Source organism: Equus caballus, chromosome 1, assembly GCF_041296265.1.
Source record: "Equus caballus isolate H_3958 breed thoroughbred chromosome 1, TB-T2T, whole genome shotgun sequence".
In the NCBI taxonomy this organism is placed as follows: domain Eukaryota; kingdom Metazoa; phylum Chordata; class Mammalia; order Perissodactyla; family Equidae; genus Equus; species Equus caballus.
In genome coordinates this window covers 150,050,998-150,063,177 of record NC_091684.1, presented here as the reverse complement: position 1 = coordinate 150,063,177, position 12,180 = coordinate 150,050,998, and the positions used below count along the sequence as shown (strand labels likewise).

The window sequence follows — 12,180 nt, the reverse complement described above, 5'->3', positions numbered from 1 at the left end:
AAAGAATTTTAAGAGCTAACAATAGTAAAGAAAAATCGCAAGAGGGTAAAATCTTAATAACAAATTCCTCCCAAAATGTTCAGTTTGCATTTCGGTACTCCAAAATAACTAACCAATTTTCAATATCCCCTCCCCACAAAAATTTTTTCTAAGACTCACTTCAATAGCTTCAGACTGACACAATGACTGGAGCACGAAGCAGGGCCTAAAATGGTCTGAGATTCTATCATGCAAATGGCAGGAATGCTAACTTTTGCTCCCAAAGAACTCTCAATGTGATCAGAACTCCTTTTATAGAGCCTGCCCCTGATATACAGGCTAACAACACAGCCTTTGTGTGTTGAAGGAAAGACAGTAGTGGTTGGGGAAACTCTTCCGAAAGAGAAGAGTTACAACATTTCTTGGTCAGCTTTTTATAACATGCGTGAAATGATAAATCCCTTCCATACTCAAGGCTAGATTAGTGTTGTGTTTTCTCTAATCAAGAGAATGAGATGGGTGGAGGGAACCACACTGGTTGATTGTCAACTGTGCATCAGATGGCCTCATGTTTTACACACAACTAAGTCTTCCAACAAAGTTTTGAGGTAGACAGCCTCATAGGAAAGACTTGAAGGTTAAATCAGTACCAAATAATGTAAAATATACAATCCTCATTTTACGTTTGAGGAAACTAAAGCTCAGAGAGGCAAAATAATTTGCCAATGTTCCATAGCCAGAAAAGGATGGGACAGCATGGAGACCGTGTGCCATGATTTGCACTTGTCATGCTCTCTCACTCTATCATACCGTCATACAAATTTTTCCCTCAGACTGGAATCCTCTTTCTCAGCATTTCCTCTTGGCAAACTCCCATAAAACTGGAACCTTCAAAACTGGAACTAAATTTTAACTCATTTGAGCCTCTTCTGGTTGATATTTAGCACTCCTCAACTCCCAGCATTCCCTTTTCTCCTTATCAGACCTTTTATCGCTCTGCTATAATTACTCACGTGACCTGAACTATACTATGAATGCTTGGAGGCAGGAACCTGCCCTGTTTTCCTTTGCATTCCTCTATCAGGGCATTCTACGTATAACAAGAAGTCAAAAAATGTTGAGGAGGAAGTCAAACAACTAATGTAATAGTTATGAATGGATATGATATGGCTTCAAGAGTTGCCTCTCTTTTCTCCTTTCTTGCTTCAGACAGATCAGTTTGAAAATGGTCATCTCGAGTGTAACTCTGAGGTCCACACAAAGAGCAAAAGGTACACATAGAAACGTATCTTGGATATAGACGTGAATTCTAATTTCTACTAAAGCAGCCTAAAATCATATCAGCTTTCTGGGCCCTTACAACTCACTGCTGACTCAGAGAAAACACAGTCAATTAAACATGAGGTTGATGGTTCAGTTAATTACAACTTCCTCATCTTGTACTTGCTTATTTTTCAAACACCCAGGTATAGGTCTTCACATTTTTCCAGGTAAAATTCCATCTTCTTCAAAGGGAAAGAGGAGGGAGGTCACTGTTGAAATACAATTCCTACCATTTTTGACTATTGAGTTGCAGACACTGTGCTACTTACGCTATGTGCATCACTTCATTTGCTCTTCATAATGACCTCAGGCATTATTATTATCTGTATACTAAAAAGGAGGAAAATGAGGCTTGGAGACATAAGTAACTTGCCCAAGACCAGAGCTAGAAAACAAAGACAGATCCACCAGTCTCCAAAACTCAAGCTCTTAATCACTGCACTGCACTGCTATTGTGGGGTAGGGGTGGGGCCCAGCATGTAAGGACACCCTCTGGAAATGAGAGCAAACTCTAGAAGGCATACTTCTCTAGAGCAGTGATACCTAGCTCTAGACATAAGGATTTGCCTTTTATAGAAGAGTTCAAAGGGACCAGAATGTCCATTACGACCAAAGACAAGCTCCTCATTTTGAGGACAAAAATGACACACATATGTTAAGGGACTTGCTGGGACCCCAAAGTTAACTTGGGAACTTGCCAGGACTTCAAAGCTGATCCGGTACTAGAGCTCAGGGCACCGATGCCTTTAGTCCTGGTCCCCACCTCATCTCCCTGCCTACAATTCAATCTAGAGCAGAACTGAATCTAAAAATACTAACAACTGGGAAAGATAACTATACTTTCAGAACAGAGTCCCAGAGAGATGTTCTTTATAATGCACTGACAGAATTATTAATGAGATGCCACATATTGTGAGTAACATTATTAAATAACAGAAAGAATAAGTGAATTGTGAAGCCACAAAGATATCGGAATGCAGCAACTTTGAAATATTCCTAATAGCATTATTTTCAAGGTTCCACGAAGTTATTTCATAACTTAAATACACTTCTATTCCAGCTGGCCTCTATTAAGTAGAACCTTAGACTTCTAAAGCATTTACTTCATTGGGTAGAGACTATCAATGTAAGATTTCACACACAGGGAGAAGCTTAACAGTTGATATTTTGTTGATAAAATAATTATAATTTTAAAATATCTTTCCCAAAAAGAATTCAACAGAGTCCCAAGTTTTGCGGTTTAAAAAAATAGCCATTTTACTACATGGACAGTTTCCCTTTTGCCTCCAACCCTTCTCATTCTTTACAGAAAACACTATTGGTACATTTTAATTTTGAATTGGAACCAAAGGAAGGTTAGGAACAAAAGTCACAAGACCAAACTAACCACAAATACTTGCATGACAAAAGTGGGTGCTTTCCTCACCCCTGGTCTTTAAGGGGTGAGAATCAAGGAGGGTGGAGGGCAACCTCACTGGGTGTAGGGGGCCTGGAAAGGGAGGGTGGGTAGGGAAGGGGATGAAAGAAACAAAAGTTTCTAAACCCTTTCTGTAGGAAAAAATATTCCCAACAGGTGACCTAGTCTCCAGTAGGTGACCTTGTCTCCAACAGGTGACCTTGAACTCATTTAGCATAAAACTGCGAGAGAAAGGGAAAAAAAGGTAACCTTGCTATATAGCCACGTTCTGTTTGGATCTTAGTTAACTGTTTAGAAATATACACAAAAATGCTCTAGTGAATGAGGAGGGTGGAATAAGGAAGCACCTGTCCCGGAAGTGAATATTCCCAGTATTTCATCTTCTCCAGATTTTTGTCAGAGCAGACATCTCCCCTCCCCCCCGACCCAGCTTTATTTTCCTGCCCCTTGTCCAGCTTTACAAGTGGGAAAAGTCTTGTGACAGCTGGCTTTATGCCTGGCTCGGCCGCAGGTGCGCGGCAAGGAAAGTTTTCACCGGATCTCCCCGCCCTGGACAGCCCGCAAGCTGTCACAGCCGCGCCAGCCCGAGTCGTTTTCCCAGCTACTGAGCTCAATTTTGAAATTAATTCAACCGACTCTCGTTCCTTAGAAGTCCAACTTCGCAGTCTCAAGAAACGCTCTCAATGGTGAATGGCGGGTCCCTAAAAGTCTCTGGGGGCAGACGCCTCCCAGGGCCACAGGTGGGAATAGGAGGCCCTCACCAACCGCCCCCTCTCCCGCCCCCTCCCCTGACCGGAAAGGACCAACGTGTCCGATGAGCGACTTCTGTCACTACGGATGCGACATCTGGACAAGAGTTTGAAGAGAGAATTTTCCACGTGCAAGAACTTGGAGCAAAAGAAGAGGTCATAGCAACTGCTACACGCGCTCACCTTCCTTCCCCGCCCCTCAGTATCCAAACGCCGGGCCTGCGCGGGCTCTGAGGGCGGGAAGCCGGGCGGGCATCAGCCCGGGGCAGCCGGTGACCCAGCGCCCGGGACGCGGAGCCTGAGCCGAGCCCGGGGGCGCCCGCCTTACCCGAGCCCCGAGCAGGGAGCAGCAGGGGCCTGGCAGTCTGGCAGAAACAGCGGTTGAGCAGAGGGGCGGCCCTTCTGGGCAGTGGGGACCAGCCCCGGCCCCGCCCCGCCCCGCCCCGCCCCCGCCCCAAGCCCCACCCCGCCGCGCCCACTCCCGCCTGGCCCCGCCCCGCCCCTCGCTCGCCAGGCTCCCTCCGGCTGCCGCCGGCCCGCCGGTCCCTGCTTAGCTCCCTGGCGTGGCTGCTGAACCTGCCGGCCCGCAGCCTTCGAGGTGGCCTGTCCTTCCAGGGCTGAGAGTTCGAGGTCAGGTGAGGAAAATCAAGGGAGGCCGGGCGGCTCACCCTCGGCCCCGGACCCTGGCAGGGCCCTTTGAGATGAGAAGGCATGAGAGGAAGTTCCCCTCAAGACTGCATCCGCCTAGCAGGGGACAGTGAGATTCGAGGGTCTAGAATGGGGCGGGGGGGAAACTCACCATTGAAATCGGCCTCCTAACCTGCTTTGAGTCGGCCAAGTACCGCGACGGACCGAGTGGTTTAGAAAAATGTGAGGAACAGTGTGTCTTCTCAGTTATTTTACTTTCCAGTCCATACCCTCTGGGCAGCCTAGTCGTGAATGCTAAGACTCCCGGAAGCAGGTGGGGAGAAATTCTAAACACTGGCTTTTCACTGATACCTAGCTTCCCAAATACTAAGGATATTTAGTAAGAGCCTAAGTTTTAGGTCTCCTCTGGGGTCAAAGTTCGCATGTACCCCGAATCTTCCTGTGTGAAATCCCTTTGACTGGGACACTCCCCTCACCTTCTCCATCCTCTGCCTGGTCAGTTTCTGTTCTTGGTTCCCTTGGAAGCTCACGTCCCCCATGCAGGTTAGGTTTTCCTGCTGTTCACTCTCAGGATACTTCAATTCCTCTGTCATGACACTTGTTAGACTTAGTGCAACTGCTTGTTGCATTGGCCTCCCCTCCTTGACTGTCAGCTCAAGCATATAGTAAATACATAATAAATATTGTTGAATGATGACATGCGTGTAACAGTCGACTGTTAAGATTCCCCCAGGCCCCGGCTCTTTAATGAATTTCTCACTTATCGTCGCCTCTAAGTCTGCAGGATCTTATTTCAAATATTCCCACTCCCACCCCATTCCCAAGTCTTCATCCTACCTCTTGGGCAGATTCTTCTTCAGTCTCTGTAGAGGAGCGGCGTGGAAAAAGCCCTAGACTTGGTTCCTCTTGTCTGAGCTCTTCTGTAACTAGTTCTGTTGTTTTTAAAGGCCCTCAATCTCTCTGGGTCTCAGATCAAAGCGCTTGATATTTTTAGGGCCTGCGCAAATGGAAAGAAAGGAAAAAGGAAAAAAAGAACTTTTAGGTTGAAGAAAATGTTATAATATATAATATTAATTTATTGGTCTTTATACCAATGCAATTGTTGACAGTGGTGAACTTTACCCAAGCCCTGCAATTCTAGAAAACAGTAAGAGTTAAAGAAATCTTCCTACCCCTTTGTGTTCTGGAAATGGTTTACTGCAAGGAATCATCCATCCCCAAATGAAATAGATAAGAGGTCCTGATAAGACTTACCTTGTTTATCAATGACCAGACTGGCCACAGACCCTCCAAATTCTCATTCTTTGCTTCATAAATGATTAGCTGATTTGTTTGTGCTTGCTAACCAATCTGAACAAGATACCCGCTACCTTGACTTGACCAAACTTTAGTTAGTCTTCTCTCTTTCTCCCTAGACCTCAACGTTGACCCATCCTCCCTCAGCCTGAGCCAGAATACACCCCTCCTTGACAGCCCACCTGACAATAGGCTGGCCACCAGGTAAAACTTTCTCTTCTCTGCCATAAGATCATGCCACTCTAACTCAGCCCTCTTCCCCACATCCTGTCCTCTCCAGCATTGTGTATTGCTTCCTAGAAAAGAAAAGACCTTTTCTGCCTAACCTTTGAAAGGCTTATGGATCTAAGGATCAGAGCTTTCTTCCTCATGTAGTGCCCCCTCCCCGCTGCAATAGTCCCTTATAAAATCTTTTTGAATAAAGTCTCTCCTTTCCTCATTCTAATTTGTTTTTATTTGACCTCATAAAATATAATTTTTATGGAGGAAGGGGCCCCCAAATGCGAAAGTGCCTTGTCTCAGATTCCTGTCTGTAAAATAGAAAAGTTGGATTAGGTAGATCAAGATCATTTTTGGTTCCAAAACTAATGAATTCAGAAGGAGAATTTCCAAAGAAGTCAAATCAGACCATATAGGCCTCAGCAAGAAGAGCAAGCTGGCCACTGAGAGCCAAACTGGCCACTTGGAAGTGTTTGATTTGGCTAGCCTGGTATTGTTACTGTTATTTTTTAAATTGAGTTTGAATGTCACAGGCCTCTTCACTCCCTGTAGTCTTCACCATTTTTATTACCTGTTTGGCCACTGAAGGCATTTAAATTTGTGTTCCTAGAATACTTTTGTGCTCTCAGAAAAGAGCCTTGAATTACCAAAATGTCTCCTCCCTTTCCTCCCACCACATGGATAGCGATAGCTGTTAATCTCTATACTATAGGATTCAGGTGTTTGAACAAAAGGACAAATATTTCGTTCATAGTTGAAATGTGTTTCTGTGATAAGATGCTATCCAGTGCAATCATTTCTCCTTTTTAAGCAGTGAAAGATTTTTACCAAATAAAATAAATATCCCTGGAGGGTATATGGTAAATTAACTTCAAATCAGAATAGAATCTCTGACATAATATAATACAAAAATGAATAGAAATAATGCATAAGGAAATTAATTTGGCCAATTCTGTGAAATAATAAATAATAACTTGTGATGCTTTTAATACATGTCCAAAAATTCTGTGATACTCCTCCCTTTGATGGAGCCTAATTCGCCTGCCCTTGAGTGTGGGCTGTACTTAGTGACTGGCTTCTAACAAATAGAATGTGGTAGAAATTATGGAGAGTAACTATCAAGTGTACATCATAAAATGACATTGTAGCTTCCATCTTGTTCTCGCTGTTTCTTGGATCACTCTCTCTGAAAGCCAACTAACATGTTGTTGGGACATTTGAGCAGTTCTATAGAGGCCCATGTGGTTAGGAATGAAGCTTCTTGCCAACAGCTGTCAAGGAACTGAGGCCACCTGATATGAGAATACCATCTTTGAAATGGATCCTCCAGTCTCAACTGACATCTTGACTGGAACCTCATGAGAGACCCTGTATCAGAACCACGCAGTTCAGCCACTCTTTAATCCCTGACCCACAGATACTCTGCAATCATAAATGTTTGTAGTCTTTAAGCAGTTGTTTTGCAGTGTTTTGTTACATAGCAATAGAAAACAAATACAGAATTTATTCAGGAAACTTCCATGATGATGATGTGCTAAAGATGATAATACTAATAATATCAGGCATTTTAGAGTTTTCTGCATTATAATGCTTTATCTATCTTCCAAACCCCTTTTGATAGCCTGAACTATGTAGACATTTATCCTTCTTCTTAACTATCCAGTCTTTGCTCCTCTTTCCTATGTTTGGAGAATTCTCACCTTCCTTATGAGGCAGAACCTGTGTCTTCCTGGAGAAGCTGCAAAACGGTACCATTGTTTACTGTTTGATGTTCCATTATACACAGGACATGAACACATGTTCTATGGTTGTGCCAATCAGATTCACAGCCCCAGACAAAATACATCCTGGTGAGGGAGATGGCAGCACCACAGCCATATCTGGTTTCCAGAGGCAGCAGTGCAGTGCTTCTAGCAGCTGCATCCAACCTCTGGCAGCAGAGGTGTCAGTTTCTGTGCCTAGTGCTGATGGCAGCCATGCCTCCGTGGTACCAGTGCTGCAGTGTGATTTTGGACTTTGTCATGACTGCATAACATCCAAATTTAGTTTTCCATTTCCCTAGAGAGATCCAATATCCTTTTATAAAATCATTTTATGCTTAGATTAGCAAGTATTGCTTTCTCTTGCACACAACTAAAAACCCTGACTGCTACCGGCAGATACTATCTCCATTTTACAGATGAGAACATTGTAAATGTTGTGTTACTAGATACAAGTAGCAAGTGATAGAGTTGGAATATATTGATTAGTACAGATTGAACTAAGCAAACAAACTTTTAAATTTAGCATTTAAAAGATAAAGGGTTTAGATACTTTAATAAATAATGTTTTTCTTTAAACGAGATGAAATGCTGGATCTCTGCCCTGATCCACATATTAAATTCCAAGCTTATGGCACTGAACCCTTTACTGCTGCAGAAATGGACTATGCTCTTCTAAGCTTCCTTGATATTGCACAGATACTTCTTCCTACAAATACTTTTCTCTCTCCATCCCTGCCTCCAGCAAATTTAATCAATTTGCCTCTTCTAACTTCAAAACCCAGGTTTAGTGATGATTCCTCTTTGCAGCATCTTCTGAGCCCTCAGGAAGAAGTAATTGTTACCCACTCCTAATGTTCTCCCAGGGTTTTGTTTCTATCCATGATGAAATACTTAATAAGCCCCTTTACCTATCTGAACAACCCCACCCCAGCCCAACAAAAGAAAGAGAAAGACTCCAGACTCTGCCCAACCAATGGAGAGAATCCTGAAAAATAAGGAGATAGGACAAAGTCTACTTATTAAACAGGGGCCTCAGTGCTTAAATGCCATCAGCTATAAGAATGCTGGCAAGTAGGCATATAATCCCATGCAGAACACTGGAGACATTTTCTTAAAAGAAAATGGGATGATTCTAGAAAAAGTTCTCAAGAAAAATGACATTTGCAAATTTCTCTTGTAAATAGATGAGTACCCATCTAACTGTGAAGGTCACTACTTGACAAGTCCAGCTGTTACACAAAGAATGTCCACTTGAATTTGACTGCCTTACTTTTACATTTTAATAAGAAGTAAAGGATCACCAGAATTATGTAGAAAATCTCCAATATGAAAGAAATTAAAATGTATAAATTAGAAAAGGGAAAAGGAAGAAACAGAGACAATTCAGGGAACAGAATAAAATTTTAAATAAGAAAGCATTATCAGGGAGAGGAGAAGCTGAATCCATTAAACAAGATTAAGAAACTTTTTTTTTTTAAGATTGGCACCTGAGCTAACAACTGTTGCCAATCTTCTTTTTTTTCTTCTTCTTCGCCCCAAAGCCCCCCAGTGTATAGTTGTATATTCTAGTTGTAAGTGCCTCTGGTTGTATTATGTAGGATGCTGCCTCACCGTGGCCTGATGAGCGGTGCCATGTCCGTGTCCAGGATCTGAACCAGCCAAACCCTGGGCCGCCAAAGCAGAGTGCGCGAACTTAACCACTCTGCTACGGGACCAGCCCCTAAAACACTATATGTTTTAAAAAGAAACAAATAGAGAATGAATATTTCTTTGGAATTAAAGCAATGCTAAAAATGTATACATTTCAATAGAAAGATTAAAAAATAAAGTTAAGAAAATCTTTGTGCAAGTAAGTAACAAAGATAAAGAGATTGACAATGGGAAAGAAGAAAAAACTAGATCAATCCTGGAGTTTCAACACTTACCAATCACTCCCCTAAGAGACAACAGAGAAAAAGGTAGGCTGGGGATGACTGACCAAAGAAATAACAGAAGGAAATCTAATAGAAATAAAGAACATAAATTTCCAGGAAGAAAGAGCCCACTAAGTGCCCAGGGAAATAAAAATAAATCTTATGCAGATGTTTATTGCAGCTTTATTCATAACCAGAAATAACTCAGATGTCCTTCAGCTGGTGAATATACAACCTGACGTATCTATATGTGCACCAAGGGAAAGACTCAATATTGTAAAAATTCTCTTCAAACTAATCTGTAAAGTTGGTGTAATCCCAACCAAAATTCCATCAGAAATTTCTATACAGATTGACAAACTGATTTTAAAATTATGTGAAAAGGCAAAAGAACTAGCATAGTCAACAATTTTGAAAAAGAAGAACAAATGTAGAGGATTCACATTCTCTGATTTCAAAACTTACTATCAAACTACAGTGATACACTATACTACAGTGGTAGTGGTGAAAGGACAGACATACAGATCATTGAAACAAAACAGTCCAGAAACAGACCTGCACATAAATAGTGTCAACTGATTTTTTTTAAAAAGATGCAAATGCAGTTGAATGGAGAAAGGATTGTCTTTCCAACAAATGGTGCTGGAACTGTTGTCATCCATACATTGAATCAATGAATGCACTTCAACCCTTATCTTGCGTCCTATACAAAAATTAACTAAAAATGTATCATAGATCTAAATGTAAAACATAAAACTATAAATCTTCTTGAAGAAAACATAGGAGAAAAATCTTTGTGATATTGGGTTAGGCACAGGTTTCTAGATATGACATCAAAAAGTATGACTCATAAAAGAAAAAATTGAAAAATTGGATGTCATCAAAATTAAAGACTTCTGGTATATGAAAAGCACTGTTAAGAAAAAGTAAAGAAAAGCCACAGACTAGGAGAAATTATTTTCAAATTATATATCTGATAAAAGATTTGTATCCAGAATATAAAATGAACTCTCCAAACTCAGTAATAAAAAAACTAAGAACTAAATTAAAAAATGCCGAAGTATTTGGCCATTTCACCAAAAAAAATATTACAGATGGAAAATGAACACATGAGACACATGTTCAACATCAATCAGTTATTAAAGAAGTGAAAATTAAGCCACTATGGGGTATCACTAAACCACTATTAAAATGGTTAAAATTTAAAAAAAGAGAAACTGTTGATGACAAATGCCAGTGAAAATACCAAAAACCTAGAAATTCTCATACAATGATAGTGACATTGGAAAGTGGTTTTGACACTTTGGAAAATGGTTTAGCAGTTTCTTACAAAGTTAAACATGTACTTGCTTTCTGATCTAACAATACTACTCCTTGGTATTTACCCAAGATAAGTGAAAATTTATGTTCATACAAAATCCTGTATGCAAATACTTATGGAAACAACTCAAATGTCTTTATCTGGTCAATATATAAATTCTGGTATATCCGTATATGGGAATACTAATCAGCAATAAAATAGGACTAACTAGGGGCTGACGCATGGCGTAGTGGTTGAGTTTGGTGTGCTCTGCTTCAGCAGCCCAGGTTCATGGGTTTGGACCCTCAGGTGCAGACCTACACCACTTGTCCGCCATTGCTGTGGCAGCAACCCACATATGAAATAGAGGAAAGATTTGCAACAGATGTTAGTTCATGGCTAATCTTCCTCAGCCAAAAAAGAACAAACTGTTGATACACACAAAAATGTGGATGCATTGTGCTGAATTAAACAAGTCAGACATTCTAGAAATGGCAAAACTAGAGGGACAGAAAACATATTAGTGGTTGCCAGAGGCATGGGATAGCCTTTCGGGATAATGGAGCTGTTCTATATCTTGAATGTGTATCTATTACACCAAAAAGTGTGAATTTTACTGTATTGAAATTTTAAAAAATAACCAGGAACTAAAGAGTCACTCATTTGACCATGTAGAACTAAGTAGAGAGGCTAGAATACATTTATTACCAGTATAATACCAACTGAGCAAAAGAATGCAAAACCCTTCAGTGCCTGGGTAGGCCAAGGATAATTTTAAGGAATACCATATCAGGGTGATATTTCACAAATAGAAAAAAATATATAGGGTGAGATGCCTCATTTCTGCAACCTTTACTGTATTTATTTGAAATTATTTGCAATTTTTGTGTCTCAGTAGCTAATACCAGAGTCTTCTCTACGGCAGAGCCTTCCTTTTCTTAAAAGCTGAAATTACTTGAAATTCAAGAGAAGATCTGAATATTTATGATCATGATGTTGTATATGAATTTTCACTGACAAAGGACTCTGCCAGCATTGAGACCAAGGGACCAGCTGATTTCGAAAGTCTTGTTTGGGATCCTTGTTCTAAGCAGTTCCCAAACTTTAAGATTTCATAGATCATAAAATTTCAAAGAAAATGGGGGAGAACAAACATAGGATTATCAATTCTAATTTTGCCAACAAATATCATTAAAAACAAAACAAATTAAAAAAATCCTTATCAAAGCAAAATGAAAACCTACCAAATTACATTATTATGAAATTACACAATGCCCAGGACAATGAGCAGAATCTAAAAGAGAGAAAAATAAAGGTCTCCTGCAAAGGAAGAAGTGTAATTGACTTTAGACTTTTCTGTACCAAGGCAGGTGGTAAAAAATAGGGAATCAAAGTCTTCAAATTTTTGAGGAGAAATGATTTTCAAATAAGAATTCTATATCTAGCCAAGTTGACAATTATGAGGCATTTTCATTCATGCAAGAACGAAAAAGATAAATGTTTCATACACAATTTTAGGAAGCCATGAAGGATATCTTCAACAAAACAAAGATGTTAACCGGCTAAAAGGAAA

At 40.6% G+C, this 12,180-nt stretch overlaps 1 protein-coding gene and 1 long non-coding RNA gene across 3 annotated transcripts in view; one reads left to right on the top strand and one right to left on the bottom strand.

The window, feature by feature from the left end:
* The window catches only part of WDR72 (WD repeat domain 72), a 219,439-nt gene extending 215,531 nt beyond the window's left edge, over positions 1-3,908 (bottom strand). Inside the window, exon 1 of the mRNA XM_023617119.2 lies at positions 3,652-3,908. The gene's annotated coding sequence lies outside the window, so the exon portion shown is untranslated. The remainder of the gene's footprint in view (positions 1-3,651) is intronic.
* Positions 3,690-12,180, top strand: part of LOC111767715 (uncharacterized) — an 85,780-nt gene continuing 77,289 nt past the window's right edge. The window contains exons 1-2 of one of the 2 annotated variants that reach the window (XR_002799495.2): positions 3,690-4,103; positions 5,532-5,616. This is a non-coding gene — a long non-coding RNA (uncharacterized lncRNA). The remainder of the gene's footprint in view (positions 4,104-5,531; positions 5,617-12,180) is intronic. The other variant, XR_011439995.1, reaches the window with a different exon arrangement.